Genomic DNA, 16,457 nt, shown 5'->3' on the forward strand with positions numbered 1-16,457 from the left:
ATTTTCTTCTTTCACGTTCGTACGGGATTCGTGTGGATTTGGACTGAATAAAGACGACAGCACTTGATGGAGAATCGAAACACACTTTATTTAGCCAATATTAATCAGGACAGCTCCAAAACACTTTTACACAAGCGTCGAAGAACTACTATAAATGCACTGACACTATCAGTGACACAGCCTTCACACAATAAGGCTATAACGGTCGAGTGAGCTTTATTGCAAAGCACCAAAATACAGCTCCCGACTCTGCTCGGTCGTTCTCGGAAATCCACGTACTCTCAAGACTCTCCACGCTACAACTCGCGATGCACTCAACGACACACAGAGCAAAGCTCCAGACTCTTCGGCTCAGTCGTTTCCGGAACTTAACGCACTCTCTCGACTCTCCCGCGATACACTAAGAGACTCTTCGATGCATTCAACGACCAACTCGGCGCTAGACTTCGAGACACTCGCTCAATGACTGACTATCAGCTTCCTAAACGAGGCACACTAACTGACTGTGGGCCAGCAGGGTTTATATAGCTTTCGGCTTGTGTTCGAGAACATTCTGGGCTAAACCGGTAAGAATTCGTTCCAGAAGGTTCTCCATCCGTCCTTGGTATATAACCAATTTTGTAGCCAAATGTTGCCAAATGGGCGATTTCTCGCCAAATGTGGCAATCATGCCTTCTCTTGCTATTTTATGGCAACTCTAAACCTGTATTGCGGAAAAGCTATCTCACCACGCCTGTAAATTTCGTAACACTGCCCCCTCCCAAGGACTGCACGCCCCGGGCCGTACAACCCTTGATCAGAAGCCAAATTCAATACAATCGAAACGTTTTAAAACATACAGATAACATAACTAAAGAAACAAACATTTACATTACATACAAACTTTACATAGAAACTAGGTAAGAAAACTCATGCTCAAGAATTATGGGTACCCCTAAAAATGAGAAGCACTAAGTACTATGGCCATAGTATGGAGCTAACCTGTCATCATGAACGGCCTTGGGTTTGGAATTGGGGGGGATTTACGGATCCGTATCACGACGTTGTTCAATCTGTTGAGGACTGTATAGGGACCCTCCGAATGCGACTGCATTTTGGGAGAAACGCCCTTACGATGACTTGGATTCCACAGCCACACTTTGTCGTTTTCTTGGAATTGATGTTCGGTGGCTCTTGCGTCGTATCTCTTCTTTATCCTGTCCGTCGAGATGTTTATCCGCTCTCGAGAAAACCTCTGTACTGTTTCCAACCGGGCCTGGAGATCTTGCACGTACACCTCAGGCGAGGGATGTACATCCGGAGGGTGGCCGAAGAGCAGGTCACTTGGCAGACGGAGATCGCGACCGAAGGTCATATGTGATGGAAAATAGCCGGTGCTTTCGTGGGCGGCACTACGGTAAGCAAGCAGGAACAGGAGCAGCTTGCGATCCCAGGCTTCTTGGTTTTTGGAAACGATGAGCGAGAGGTGGTTCAGAATTGTACGGTTAAACCTCTCCACCATGCCATAAGACTGCGGATGTAATGGGGTCGTCAGCTTTTTCTTAATTTTCAACAAGTCGCAGGGTCCCTTGAACACAGCCGAAGTGAAGTTCCTGCCTTGGTAGGAATCTGAAGGGAAGTCCCAAATCTAGACACTCAATTCTGTAACAGAACTTCAGCTATCGTGACAGCCTCTTGATCTGGATCTGCTAAGCTTCGGGCCACTTCGTAAAGTAATCCATGACAACGAGGATGTTTTTGTTGCCATCCGTGGTCCGAGGAAACGGTCCAAGTATGTCAAAGGCAATTCGCGAAAGGCGCTCCTACATCGTATCGCTGCATTCTTCCTCGGCTAAGTCTCTTGGGTCCTTTCTTGGCCGCGATCGGCACCACTCCTCATCATCGTTTCTCGCCGAACTCCAGAAGAAGCGCTGTCGGACCTTGTTTAGTGTCTTCATATAGCCGAAATGCCCTCCTGTTGAGCTGCTGTGTATTTCTTTCAGAACATCAGGTATTCGGTTTCGAGGAAGCAGCAGCTGCCATCTCTTATTAGTTCCATCTTCGTTTTCCCATAGTCGATATAAGACTCCATTTCGGAAATGGAGTGAATCCCAGAAAGCCCAGTACCTTTTAGTTGTAGGATTGAAAATGGAAATGTCCTTCCACTTGGGTTTTGTAAAGGATGATTCCTTCAGTTCTATTATTGGCCTAATGTCAGGACCTCCTAATTGGTCTTCTCTAATCTTTTCTTCCCTCCACGGATCTGGATCAGTTGATGTTGAAAATGTTACTTGCTGGATACTTGGATTCGCCAACCCGTACTTAGGCTGGGCTCTTGAAGAATGCCTGCAGGGTGCAGGAAAAGGCTTCCTGGATAAAGCATCCGCATTTCCGTGGGAGGAGTCTTTACGATGTTTTATCTCGTCAAGTCATATTCCTGGAGTCTTTGAATCCGTCTGGTTATTTGCCCTTCGGGATTTTTGAAATTCAGTAGCCAGGTGAGAGAAGCATGGTCGGTCCGCATTAAGAATTTTCTGCCATAGAGATAATGATGGGAATGTTCTATGGCCTTTATGATAGCGAGCAATTCTTTAGGGGTGAAGCAATAATTCCTTTTAGGTTTGGACAAGCATTTACTCCAATAGGCTATTACTCGCTCTTGACCATTAATCATTTCAGAAAGGACAGCTCCCACACATTCGTTGCTTCCATCTGTGTCTAATATTTGTCGGTCTGGGAATACGCGAGTACGGGCGGAGATGTTAAGAATTTTTGTTTACTTTATGTTTTTGTTTAATTTATGCAGAGGCCCTGCGATGTTAGAGAAACCCTTCACGAATCTTCTGTAATAATTACAGAGTCCCAGCAAGCTCCGTAGTTCATGAATATCCACAGGACATTCCCAGTTCTTAACTGCCGACACATTTTCTGGATCTGTGAGGACACCTTCGGCAGAGATGACGTGCCCGAGATAGGTAACTTCACTGTGGAACAACTTGTATTTCGAAGGACTCACGTTACAGGGCCCAAAAGGCATAACTTTAAACTGCCAGAGTCCTTGACCGGTTGTGAACGCATTTATATCTCTATCATCGGGATGAATTTTCACTTGCCAGTATCCACTCTTGAGGTCCAGAGTGGAAAACCATTTGTGTTCTGATAGGGTGTCTAAAGTAGTATTGTCAATCCTTGGGAAGAGGGTAACTGTCTTTCTTAGTGACATTTATTCTCCGTTAGTCAATACAAAATCTTGTCGAGCCATCTTTCTTCTGGACGAGAACTATAGGAGATGCCCATGGACTTGTGGATGGTTCAATGATATTTTCTTGCTTCTCCTTCAGCAGATGTTTTTTTGGGGCGTTGAGAAGGTAGACGTCTGGGGTGCTGCTTTATCGGATAGTGATCCCCCGTATCAATTCGATGTTGCGTCAGTTTTGTGCTGCCAACATCTCTAGATGTCCTAGAAAATAGATCTTCAAATTCTTTAATTGTTTTCTCTGCCGCACGTCTTTGTTCGTGGGTTAAATTTGCACTCTGCAGAAGTTCTTCCATTAATTTACTAGTTGCCTCAGTCGGAATTTCAAGGTGGGGCGCAAGTAACTGGAGTGCGTGCTGCTAGCACTTCACCCTTTTGGATATTTCTCGGCCTGTGGCTAACATTCGCCACTCTCACAGGGATGAAATCTTTCGAAAGGTCTACTAATGAGGAGGCCATTAATACCTGTCTTGGGCTATTTTCAAGGTATTCAATTAGTCCAAATCTGAAGCTATTCTTTTCTATGGAGCCGTTGATTAATAATTCTGTCATCGGAGGGATGGCGACATCTGTTTTTTGTTGTTACTTGGTGAGCTGAGGGAATGCCGCCCTTCATTTCAAACACAGTTATATCTTCTTTTGCAGAGCGCATTTCGTTACGTTTAAAGTTCAACGTAAAGTCGTACTTCCGCAAAAAGTCCAGTCCGAGTATTAATTCGTCCGCGATGTTAGCGACGAAAGCTAAGTGCTGGTAGGTCTCGTGTCCGAAGGTAATGGTGATGTTAATTTTACTTTCAATAGGGAATCTTATCACCTGTCACTGTTTGTAAAGTCACGTAGGGCGGAGTTGGCAACCTTAGCCCCGTGAGATTGCCGCATTTTAGTTTCCCTGGTTTTGTTTCGCGGGAGCTCTCTTCCAGTCTTGATTCACGTGACAGTTCCTGCTGAGATGTACTTCCAATCCGCAGTTACAGCACTTGACGATTTTCTTCCCAGTATTGTTTTTATTCGGTCTTCTTAACGCCTCCCGAATCTCTCTTATTTCTTTAGTTTCGAGATATCCAAATTTGGATCTTCTATTTGAGGTTCTCTAATAGGATGGCGATCTCTTGGAGTCGTTTGTTGAGCCGACTCAAACTTCATAGCGTAGACCAAGGCAGATTTTAGGTCTTTCAGATCCGCCAATCTCTCGATGTCAGTCACCAGTTTTAGAAGGCTTTCCGTGATTTTCTGCTGGCGAGATTTCAACTGCAGACGACTAGTCCTTTGCGCACTTTTCCCCGAATCTCATTTCCAGCGCATTCGAGAGGGCGTTGAAGATTGAAATCTGGTCTTCGGAGAGGACCCCTAAGATGTCTGCAGCATCTTCTCGGAGTGACGCAGCCAATTGCGAAGCCTTCATGTGGAAGTCCCACTTGTCATTTTCCGCCACGATAGAAAACTGGGTCTTATATACACTCCATGATGATTTTCCATCGTATGTGCTTGACTTGATTACCGTATGAGAGTACACTGGGGGAACCTTGAAATCTTCAACTTCGTTCTTGAGCTCAGTCCGGTTTTTTTTCGAAACATCTACTTCTTTCTGGAATTTTCTCAATTTTTCTTTAAATCGTTCTTCTACAGCTGCTATTTTTGCTCAAATATCCTTTTTAAGCTCCACGATCTTGCTTTTAATCTTGTTCCACTTCCATCTGTTCGAATTTCTCTTGCATCTTTTCTTGTATAGCTTTTATTTCGCTCTTGATCTCCCTCCTCCTGTCTGGCTTTTATCTCTTCCTGTCCGGCTTTCATCTCTTCCAGTTCTACTTTCATTTCAGCTTTCATCTCTTCCTGTGCGGCTTTCATTTCTTTCTGTCCGACTTCCATCCTTTTCTTGGAATGCAGCAAAGGTAGTCACGAGCTGTCTTAACTGTTCTTTCATCGCTCTTGTCACTATCATTCACCCTCAAATCCCACTTCTGACAAAATAATTTTAAAATGAGAATATCTTTAGAAGTTCCGATACACAGTTCCCCACCCGGCTGGAGAAAAAAGTTTTTCTCCCCGCCGTAGAGTGTTGCCATTGCTCGTTTTTAAATCGTTGAGTTTATTATTCAAAAATTACCTAAGTTTTACAAAATATGAAATCGATAATAAAACAAATTCCAAATTTCAAATTTGGTCTTCCACATGCCCATATTCGTAAGAGGATTACGTCATTCATAATTCGATGGCTCTATGTACCGTTGTTTTATCACAGTGCGAGAAATAGACATACGTTTATGCAGATTTTTCATTATTTAATTTCTTCAAATATAATGCAAGACTCTAACATTTGGTGGCAACAGTTTGAAAAGTGAAACGGACATGTATAGTGATTCAGCGCAAAATCGCAAAACGAAAACAACAGTCTTTCAGGGACAAAGCCACTATGGACTAAAAAGAAAATCTGAAAGGTTTCAGATTTTTATTTACATCCAAAGAGGCTTTTTTTAACATTTGTATATTACCTTTATTTATTAAATTTCTTGTTCTTCGCATTTAAACCATAAAATTCAATTCAAGAGCAATATCGCAAAACAATTTTAAAATGAGCATATCTTTAGAATTTCCAATGCATAGTCTGAGATAAAAATTTGTTTTTTCGCGTACAGTGTTGCCATTGCTCGCTTTGAAACACTTGAGTTTGTTAATCAAAAATTCGTTAAAGTTTTGCAAAATATGATATCGATAATAAAACAAATTTCAAATTTGGGCTTCCAGATGCCCATATTTGCAACAGGATTACGTTATTCAAAATTGGATGGCTCTAGGTACAGTAGTTTTATCGCAATGCGAGAAACATACAAACATTCATGCAGATTCTTCATTATTTAATTTCGTTAAATATAATATAGGGCGATAATATTTGGTGGCAACAATTTGAAAAGTGAAACAACGCTTGTAGTGAATTGATGCAAAATTCCAATACAAAATTAATAGTCCTTCTGGGCAAATTGCCCTTTTTGACTAAAAATAAAGCAGTGAAAATAAAAAATATAAACCATTTATTAGAATTTTAATAATTTAATTAATTAAAATGTTTATAAAGGTCAGTAAGAAATGCAAATATTATATAGAGATCCAGCTTAGATAGATAATGAATCCAGCTTGCAATTTTACGTTTCCAGCTAGTAACTAATTCTAACTGAAACGAATCTGCCTTTATTGCTTTTAAATCATTTATTTTGCTAATAAATAACTGAATAAATTTGAGGGAAAGCTCTAAAAATGTAAGAAAAATCTTAAATCTATAAGAAATATCTTACGCTTTGCTGAATGATAACGCACTTAAACATATTTATTTATTAATATAATGATTTAAAATAATACTTAGTATTTAGTAGTATTATTCAGAAGTACGGATAAAATAATTTTTTAAGTATTCGTTTTGATAGGCTGTTGAGAAATTTATTTTTATGTTAAGAGAGATTTTAGGTCTTGTCGATTGGATACAGCTTCTGATACTTGTTTATAGCGGGCAAAAGTAGCCAAATGATAAAAGTAACAACCTTCTGATGTGCGCATTTTAAGCCTAATTTTAGTAGCATTTATATAAGGAAAAACGTGCGCCTAAGAATCGAAAAAATATTGTAAATAGCTATTGCAGCCCTCACTGCTTTTAAAACTAAAATTAAGCATCAGTCTATTACTATCTAGTAAAACTTCTTTTCTTTAAAAAGAAAGAAAAAAGTGGGCAAACAATGTTCAAGGTGAAACTTAAAATTCGCGTCTTTTAGCTGCAAACAACATCTTTGAAATCGGAACATGAAAGCGCCATACTTAACTCTATTTATATCACTGTTTAAACATCCATCATAATCTTGCTATTTTGAATGTCGGACATGTTTGTCTTTTATGGAAAGTGATTTTTAGGTAATTTTCTTCTTCCCTTTTTCTAATATTATGCGGTGAAAATTAAGTGCAAAGTCGATCTCTTTTTTCATCTCTCATATTTTTTTTAGTTTATTATTTCAATTACGTCAAGCATAACGATTTGACAGTTTTGTTTACGTCCACTGACATCGTTTGACTAAAGCCTTTTTCCTTTGTGCATTAAAATCACAGTGTAAATCTTCAGAATATTTCCTTTCTTCATAAAAAACAAAGAAAATGGATCTCAGAGGCTCCTGAAAGAAAACTTCAGTTAGCCCCCATACTGTCTTAATCACATCTTGTTCAAATTATGATATTTAAAAACAATTATCATGTCATATTAATTGGTTCAAATATTTTAAATAAAAAGTGCAGTATTTTTCAATAAAACACAAAAAAAAAATTGTTAGAGATTTTTAAAATTATAGTAATCCATTAAATAAATATATTCTTGTTGGAAAAAATTTTTAATCACTATAACCAGATATTTGTTTTAACAATAAGCAATCCACGTTAATGTAATCAGAAAATTTGGTGCCGAAAACTCGTGCCTGTTTCAAAATTAAAATTTTGGCTTAGAGCATTTTAGCATTTCCAAAAATATTTTAGTTTTTTAGCTCAGAGATGCAACGATCTTAAATCTTGGTTTAGGCAGAAAATCTAATATTTCCATAGAGATTAAATAGGTGGAAGTATTTTCAAAAAGATTAAAGTTTAAAATATATTATAAAAATACCTTAAAATAAAATATTATAATATGGTAAATGTATAGTAATATATTTTAAGACAGCCAAGCGTATTTTCTAAAATTAGAGACAAAATGGCAAGTGGGAAAAGTAATTTCTACTTAAGTTCAACGAAACAAAGCAAACAAAAACTTTTCCTTTCAGAAGGATATATGGGGAGGAAGGAACAAAGAAAATACAACTACTAGGACATATTTTTATTTTAACATATTTTTACATCAGCTTCTCTGTAGTCTGAATTAAAAAGTACATATAAAGGAACATGATACATAGTTTAACTTACTCATTTGCGTCTGTATATAAGTAAATATAAAAATGAAAAAAATGTACTGTCAACCTGTCAACAGACAAAGACTGAAAAAAGAGGGAAAATATGCTATTCCAATATTACGAAAGATGTAAGTTTTTTTTTTTTATGGTGTGTATACCGTAGGTTAACAGGTAGAGCGTAACAAGTAGAGTGTAGTAACTCATTCAAAATATTCTAGAAAAAGAAATTTTCGATTTTTTCTCCGATTAAAAATGAAAGTACAAATCACGCATTTATTAGTTTTTTAATACTTATTTTAACTATTTGCTGTTTAAAAGTTCAAAACTGTAAAAACTGTGATCTTCAGTTGCCGGATAAATACTAAGGTAACTTCGTTTACAGCACCTTTCTGACTGCAAAACGAACCGCAAGTAAAATTTAGCATTTATAATTAACAACACTGTCGCTGTGGTCTGAACTAAAATATTTCAGTATTTTCGGTGAAAAGGGATGGATTAGAGGATGAGCTAGATTTTTAGAAAAAATTATTCCATCAGCTGAAAGAATGAAGAACAAATGAATTGTTTTTATTCTAATTCTAATACATAATTTATTGCTAAAATATTATTGCGTCAGAATTGAAAAATATCGTTTCATTAGTTTTCAAAAATAGGACTGTCAGCTCAAAAAACATAATTTTAAGGAACCTGCTTTAAGAATCAGAGTCGATCTTCCTTCAGCTTGCGTAATTTGTACATTTCTTGATATTTTGAAGAAATGATTTTGCTAGAAATTTGGTTCTAAGAAGATTATACGTTTTTGGATCTAATAAATTGGGGTAATCTTAAAAAAAAAAAAAAAAAGCATAAACATATTAATGTTATTTCTTTAATATTATAAAAATTTTAAAGTTAAATTAATCTATGGCGTTAGAAATTAATTTCTAAAATAATTACTACATTTATTAGGCCAGTGTACGTGTGATCACATTTTGCATATTTTAGCATCAGTGCCATCCAGGTTTGACGGATATGTGTCCAGCAACAAAATAATTTTGTCTTCTGTCTCACTTCTCTAACTATTTAATCACACGAATGACTTCGTACCAAAGGATTTTATGTTCCCTTACTCCTACAGATGCTACAGTCTCAAACATCGAAATATTAGTAGTACTCAAAGGAACAGGACTAAGTCACAGCTACATCTGTCGCTATTAACCACCTTATAAACTATTTTGAATGCCATAATATTACGAATAAAGTGTCTTTGAAAAAAAAAAAACTTTTTAAATTAACCACTAATAAGAGCAATAATATGCCAATAATAAGAGTCAAAATATCATAGTATATATTTAATTCTATATAACTTCTGTATAAATAATGTGTAAAAAAACGTATATGATTATACATACGCAAAACTATACACACATTTTTGAAGCTATGCGTCCTAAGCACTGTGATATTCAAATGTAGTTTAAAGTAACGGCATTGTAATATTTAAAATTTCTTATATATTTCTTATATATAATTTCTTATAACTAATTACAAATGATTCATTTATTTAAATCCTACACTGATTACATTAATATTTTTAGGATAACTAAAATTTTTATAATAACTAAACAGTCGATTTTTTAAGAAATTTCAGTGTTTTTAAGTAATTTTTAATAATTTAAAAAAAAAACAGATTGAAAATTCTAAAAAATAAGATATTGTACAAGTATTATCTTGAAAATTTTAAAGAATATTTTATATGCCACGGAAAATTTGAAATAAGAATTTACGGTGACTATGGCTATTCTGCCTTTTTGATAGTATTTGTGTTTATGTGTCATAGATAAAAAGGTGTAATGAAAAGTTTAAATAATAATTCATATGCTCGAGCAAATTTTAATTAAAAATTTAGAAAAATATAGCCATTCTATGATTTCAAAAGCATTTTAATGAGCTAATTATCAAAATAATGAAAAAAATTTCGTTATAGGTTTTTCAGAGAGTCTTCCATAAATTTTATGTGAAATAACATTATTTGGCATAATATAATATGCATATATTGAACGATGTTATATTATAACTATCCAATACATTGTAATACACTAAACGCTATAAATTATAATAATATGCATACATTGAGTAATATTACCCTTCCATATATGCATTATTATTTTGATCTTGATCCTCATACTTAATAAGCGATTATATTCTTATTAAATTTAATATCATTTATATAACTAGATAGTTATACGTTTGTAGTATATAACAATATTTTCTAAAATAAATATTTTAAGTAACTGTTTATTGTTGTAATGTACTTTACAACACCTTATGAAATTTTTAAGATTTAATGCTACATCTATTCTCAAAAGAAAATATACCTGATTGGATTGAACAAATTTAAGATGTTCTGCAAAATTGGAATTCTGTTGATGACTAACAATACTTAAATACACAGGAACGGTCATTTTGCTTAAAATAACTAACAATTTTGATGGAATAAACAAAATAAAATATATTATAAATAAAATTAATTGACAGTGATAAAATTAATAGTCTCTATAATATTTTTTACGGTAGTTAATTAAATAAAATAAAATGATGAAAGGGGTTGTTTCTTCATAAGAATTTTTTAACAAGAAAACACATAATATCACAATGTTCCAGAAAACGAAAGTAATGTGTAAAAAGAAGCCTATAAAAATTCCTTACATAGTAAAAAAAAAAAAAAAAATATTCTTAACTGCTACTGAACGTTTGCTTTCATTGAAAGTACATTTTAACTATCCAAAAAATAATAATTTCCTCCTAGCACTTACACGCTTAAAGAATAATTCTTTGAATGAAAAATGAAATATAATTCATTAGATGACACTTGTTAACTTTTGATTATTGCTAATCACAATCGTAATCGCAAAGATTAAAAGACGTCAACTCACCCGTAACCCATTCGCTTACACAATTATCGCGAATCGTCCACAAGGACTTAGCGAGAACGTCGACAAGACATCAAGTGCTATCAATCTCGTATCTCAACTGAAGTCGAGCTGTGTATATACGGCAATGAGCTTGCGCTTTCCCACACTTTCGCTATTGGCCAACGAGAAGACAACACCGGTGGAAAGAATGTCGGTGGTTATTGGCGGTGAGAACTTTTTTGAGCAAGAGACTGAAGACGTTATAGAAACGAGTTTTTTAATAAAAGTATTAAAATTCTTATAAAACATGCTTTTATTTAAAGCGGATGATGTAATTAAAGTAATAAAAAGAGAAAATAATTAATTACATAGTTTAATGAAAACAAAAGATTAAATAATTTTCTATACGAAATTTTCAGCAGTTTTATGTTACAAATAATAAAAGCATGAGATGCTTTCGATAATAATGTATAAATAATTTTTTATTGCAATTATATTAATAGTATTTATATCAATAGTAATTGTTCTGATTATATCAATTGTTCAATTATATCAATAGTAATTGTTCTGATGCACTCTGAACGTTTCCAAAATATCCGCTTGCTTTAAAAACTTCCCAACAGAACTGAATTTGGGTAAGTGTATTACTATGAAAGATACCAAATAACTTTAAAGGATACACATCAAAAAGTGTATACTGGAAATGTATGAAATTTAGTCAAATTATAATTTTCGTTTCAATCTGATTAAACTGGAAGGTTAAAAAATTACGTTTAGAGAAAAGGAAAAAAAAAAAAAAAATGAGAAATCTGCACCGGTTTACAAAACTAATTGTTTTATGCAATGCAATTTGATTATTCGGTTTTTTATTTATTTTTCTACGCTTTTATGGTTGTCAATTTAAAATTATAGCTAAATTTTGCATATAGAATTATTTAATCCTTTGTTTTCATTAAACTTTGTGATAAATTGTTTTTATCATTTTAGCTAATTAATTATTTTATCCATTTTAAATTAAAGCATATTTTATAAACATACTTTTTAATCTTTTTTTACTTTTTAGTGTTAATTATATGTTATCAATCAAATCATTCAATTAAAAATCACTTCTCAGTTTTAAATAATCCCTCTTTTCCTGTTATTATTTGGAACTTCATCGTAAAACATATTACACTTGGCTATTTGATCACACTTGGTTGTTCGCATTCCCTCAATTTCCGCTAATGCATTATTATTGTATTTCCCTGAGTTAGCTTTGAGTTATCCATCCTTTTAATTTTAAATATTTCCATTGACTTTATCTCCTAACAGCAACACATACTTGATTTCCTGCCAATAATATGCTTTTCGTAGATAAATTACTATATACCTTACAGTAAGTACTTCCTTGTGTTTCGCGTACTGTTGTTGGTTATATAGCTTGTAAGGATTATGTTAATTTATCTAACAGTTAAATTTTGAGTTAAAGTTATTTGCCTATCCTTTCTTAATTTCAAACTTACAACTTCCGTCCAGAACGTAGTTTTCGAATCGCGTCTGAATGCAAATGAGGAAAAGTATTTAACTGTGAAGTTTTACTGACTTCGTGAGAGAGAACCAGTGATTCTGACTAGCGCGCGTTCTCCTTTTTAGGCTAGTTTCTCTTAAGCTATTATTACGCTCGGCCGTACTTTAGGCCCTTGATAGCTTCGCCGTTAATTAGCGTTAAAGGGGTCAACTCTATTAGAATCTTGATAGCTTCGGCTATATCTTTTTAGTTAAGATTAGTTAAGTTTAATTTCTTAGTTCTTAAGTTCAAGCTCGAGTGAAGGCTTTGTTGTAAAACTCCAAGAAGGAGTTCTGTGAAATTAATTTGGAATAATAAGGGTATTTAACCCTTCCCAAGTTTTATTTTCATTCTCACGAACTCAAGCGACTATTTGCTTACCATTTCTTAAGATTCTTCAACTTTAACTTGAAAGTACACAGTTTAGAATCTTACAAACTATAAAATATAATCATCAAAATATAAACAATTTCCGGATAAATACAATTTATCGCAATTGTATTTATCCGGAAATTGTTTGAATCTGGGCTCAATAATGTGTACCAAAATTAATATAAACCAAAGTTAAATGGCTTAACAAAAGTTTTTATTAACTGATAGGTAGTTTCATAGAGTTCATGTCGAAGTTGTGGGCATTGAATTTCGGTTATAAATTTTTTAAAAAATGTTTTTGTTTTCCAAATCCTTTGTTAACGTCTATGTTAGATCACAGCATTTCATGCAATACCATTTATTTATTTATAATATAAGTAATGCATCATTTTCTTAGCTCTTATAAAATATCTAGCACTTTCGGTTTCTTTAATATCAGTTGGTGCGATATCATTTAAATTTACATTATCAACATTTGGCGTAGCATCCACCAACTGATCTTGACCTCCTATTTTATTCATTTTTGTTCATTTACAAGCAAAACGTTTTACTTTTGAAGTTTCAGGATTCTTTTGGCACTACTTGTATTTTCTTTCCTTATTTGTTCTTTAATGCTTTCAGTAAGAAACCTGAACACCTCATTTTCTGCTGAATTCATTGCTTTTTATACCTCTCTTTAAGCTTAGGTCCTCTTTCCGGCCCTCTCTAAAACTACCCATATTTTATGGAAAAACATCCTGGCAAGTATATAAGACTCATTTTTTATAGTGGCAAACGCAAATGCATGGGATTCCGAAGCCACAGCCTTGCCGCTTCTGTGAGAGCAGACTCAAAGAATATCCTTCAAACTCTGTCCGAAAAACAGAAGCTAGACTTCGAAACTCCAGCTGGTGCCTTGGAGCTGCAAATTGGCGAGAAGTACACTCATGTCCATAAATTAAGGATAATTCGGAGTCACGCGGAAATCGAACTCTAAAATAAATATATCACCTGTAAAATCACTACACACATCTTAAAGAATCATATGCAAATTTCAGGAAGTAACCAGATGACACCGATGGTACGTCACAATGACGAGACTGTAAGAGAGTGATATATAAGGAATACAGGCAAAGAAGTAAAATTGTTCGCAGGCGCTTTATAAGCATTTCAGTGCAATATCCGAATAGTTATGACACAAAGGACGCATTTGGATGATTTTTTTTACGTGGTAGAATTATCGACCATCTGGAATGTGGGCGTACCCAACTGGAAGTATCAGGCGAACTTGGAATTGCCCAGAGTGTTATCTCCAGGCTTTGGCAACTATTCTAAGACGATGGTAATGTGAGTAGATGTTACAGCACAGGTCGCCCCAGAGTTACAACGCCGAATGAGGACCGGTACTTGACAGTTACTGCCAAAAGAAACAGGTGGAGCACAGCTTCAGACCTGTCTCATCAGCTCTCTTCAGCCACTGGTACGACAATTTCAAGGCAGACCGTGTACAGACGCTTAGGGCAGATTGGTTTATATGCTCGTAGACCTGTCAGATGCGTTCCACTTACTGCAACTCACTGTCGCCTGTGGTTAGCCTGGAGTAGAGAGCATGCATTGTGGACACCGCAACAGTGAGCTTGTGTGATGTTTTCCGACGAGTCCAGGTTTAGCTTGCAGTCTGATTCTCGCTGGACTTTCATATGGAGAGCTCCAGGTACCCGTTGCCACCAAGAAAACATCATTGAACGACACCGTTACGGTGGTGTAGGAGTGCTTGTTTGGGATGGAATTATTCTGGGTTCCAAAACTGACCTGCATGTTCAAATTGGAACCATGACAAGCCAAATCTATCGGGACGTCATTCTGGAACAACATGTAAATTTGTTTCGGGGCGCCATGGGCGCACAATTTGTGTTTATGGATGACAACGCCCGTCCTCACCGTGCAAACATCGTAAGCGAATGCCTTCAATGGGAGGATATCACCCGTATGGACTGGCATGCATTCTCACCGGACTTGAATTCAGTAGAGCACATGTGGGACATGCTTGGCCGACGAGTTGCAGCCCGTCAACCTCCTCCTACATGTCTACCGGAACTTCGAAGAGCATTGCTATTTGAGTGGTATAATATCCTCCAAGATCAGATCGATAATTTGATACTCAACATGCCTAGGGGTTGTACGGACTGTATTACATCGTCTGGGAGACATACGATGTATTAACAACCATACAAACCATGTAATATTGGTTTTTTGTAAATAGGTTTTTTTTTTTTTTTTTTTTTTTTTTTTTTTTTTTTGTAATTTGCTCCAGGAAGAAAAAATTGCTAATTTTTTTAATAATATCAAACATATAACATCTTTTTTCCTCTTTACCTTTTGTTTAATAAATAAGCTTTACAAATAAGTCATATTTGTTTTGCTTCTAACTCTTCCTTTGTCTGATTTTGCATTATCCTTAATTTATGGACATGAGCGTTTTAAAAGAATAACGACGCTCGATTTAAAAAGTGAATATCGGCAAGTAGATATATACCCTGATGACCTAGAAAAGGCGATATTTACTACCAGACAAGAATTTCAGCAGTTCAAAGTGATCCCATTTGAATTATATAATGCGCAGGCAACATTCACCGTATTGAGAGGTATTTTCAAAGAAGTATGTTTGATATTTCTGAATGACATCATTATGGTTGCGGAAAATTTTGAACAAATTTTGAATTTTTAGAAAATATTATGTAGGTGCTTCAGGAACTGAAGGAACCTAATCTAAAATTAAATCCTGCCAAATATAAAATTGTTCAGATAGGAAGTGACTTACATGGCACGTGTCATCTCTGCCGAAAGTGTGTGTACGAATACAGAAAAAAACGTCAGCAGTTAAAGATTGAAGCCGCACCGAAAATGTCCGTCAGCTGAGATGTTTCCTGTCTTGCCTAATATCCCCCATCCCAGATGCTCTTCGGTCGTGACCATCGTCTGCATTGTGCTCTCTTGTTTGGTCGCCCTCAGGAGCAGCCTTCATCCCCTGAGTAGTACATTCATTATCTCCAGTCACAGTTTGAAATGATGCAGTCTCACAAGAGAACGAGTCAATATGGCGACGGGGAAGATAAAGACCCAGTACGACACAGCTACAGGACATCGGTTCAATGAAGGCAACAAGCTGAGGTTATGGAATCCGATTCGACGGAGAAACGTAACTCTTCTTAACTGCGGTCACCTAGGGACGTTCCTAACACAGTCCGAAACAGGCTGAAAGATGTCATATTTCGGATTCGTTAATGATCAAATTTTAAACCTAAATCGTTCATTACGATAGGCTAGCCCCTTGTTATGGCCATAATACTAGTCCCCATAGTGTTTATAATGCAAAGAGAGTACTAAGATCATAGTCCTGTTTGTATATAAATTTGTAAATTCATGCATTTAATTATTCAATTAGTGTTTCAATTTGCTATAAATTATTGTTTTAGTATTGCATTGATCTTCCTTAGCTGTAAGTGCGGCTTCTTGTTCAG

At 35.4% G+C, this 16,457-nt stretch overlaps 1 protein-coding gene across 2 annotated transcripts in view; it reads right to left on the reverse strand.

Annotated features, from left to right (window-relative positions):
- Positions 1-11,173, reverse strand: part of LOC118181341 (calcitonin gene-related peptide type 1 receptor-like) — a 174,816-nt gene extending 163,643 nt beyond the window's left edge. Inside the window, exon 1 of one of the 2 annotated variants that reach the window (XM_035350463.2) lies at positions 11,061-11,173. The gene's annotated coding sequence lies outside the window, so the exon portion shown is untranslated. The remainder of the gene's footprint in view (positions 1-11,060) is intronic. The other variant, XM_085822459.1, reaches the window with a different exon arrangement.
- Positions 11,174-16,457: the final 5,284 nt, after the last annotated feature.

The sequence above is a fragment of the Stegodyphus dumicola genome, chromosome 8 (assembly GCF_044657685.1).
Source record: "Stegodyphus dumicola isolate Sdum_Otavi_A_Nest chromosome 8, ASM4465768v1".
NCBI classification, from domain to species: domain Eukaryota; kingdom Metazoa; phylum Arthropoda; class Arachnida; order Araneae; family Eresidae; genus Stegodyphus; species Stegodyphus dumicola.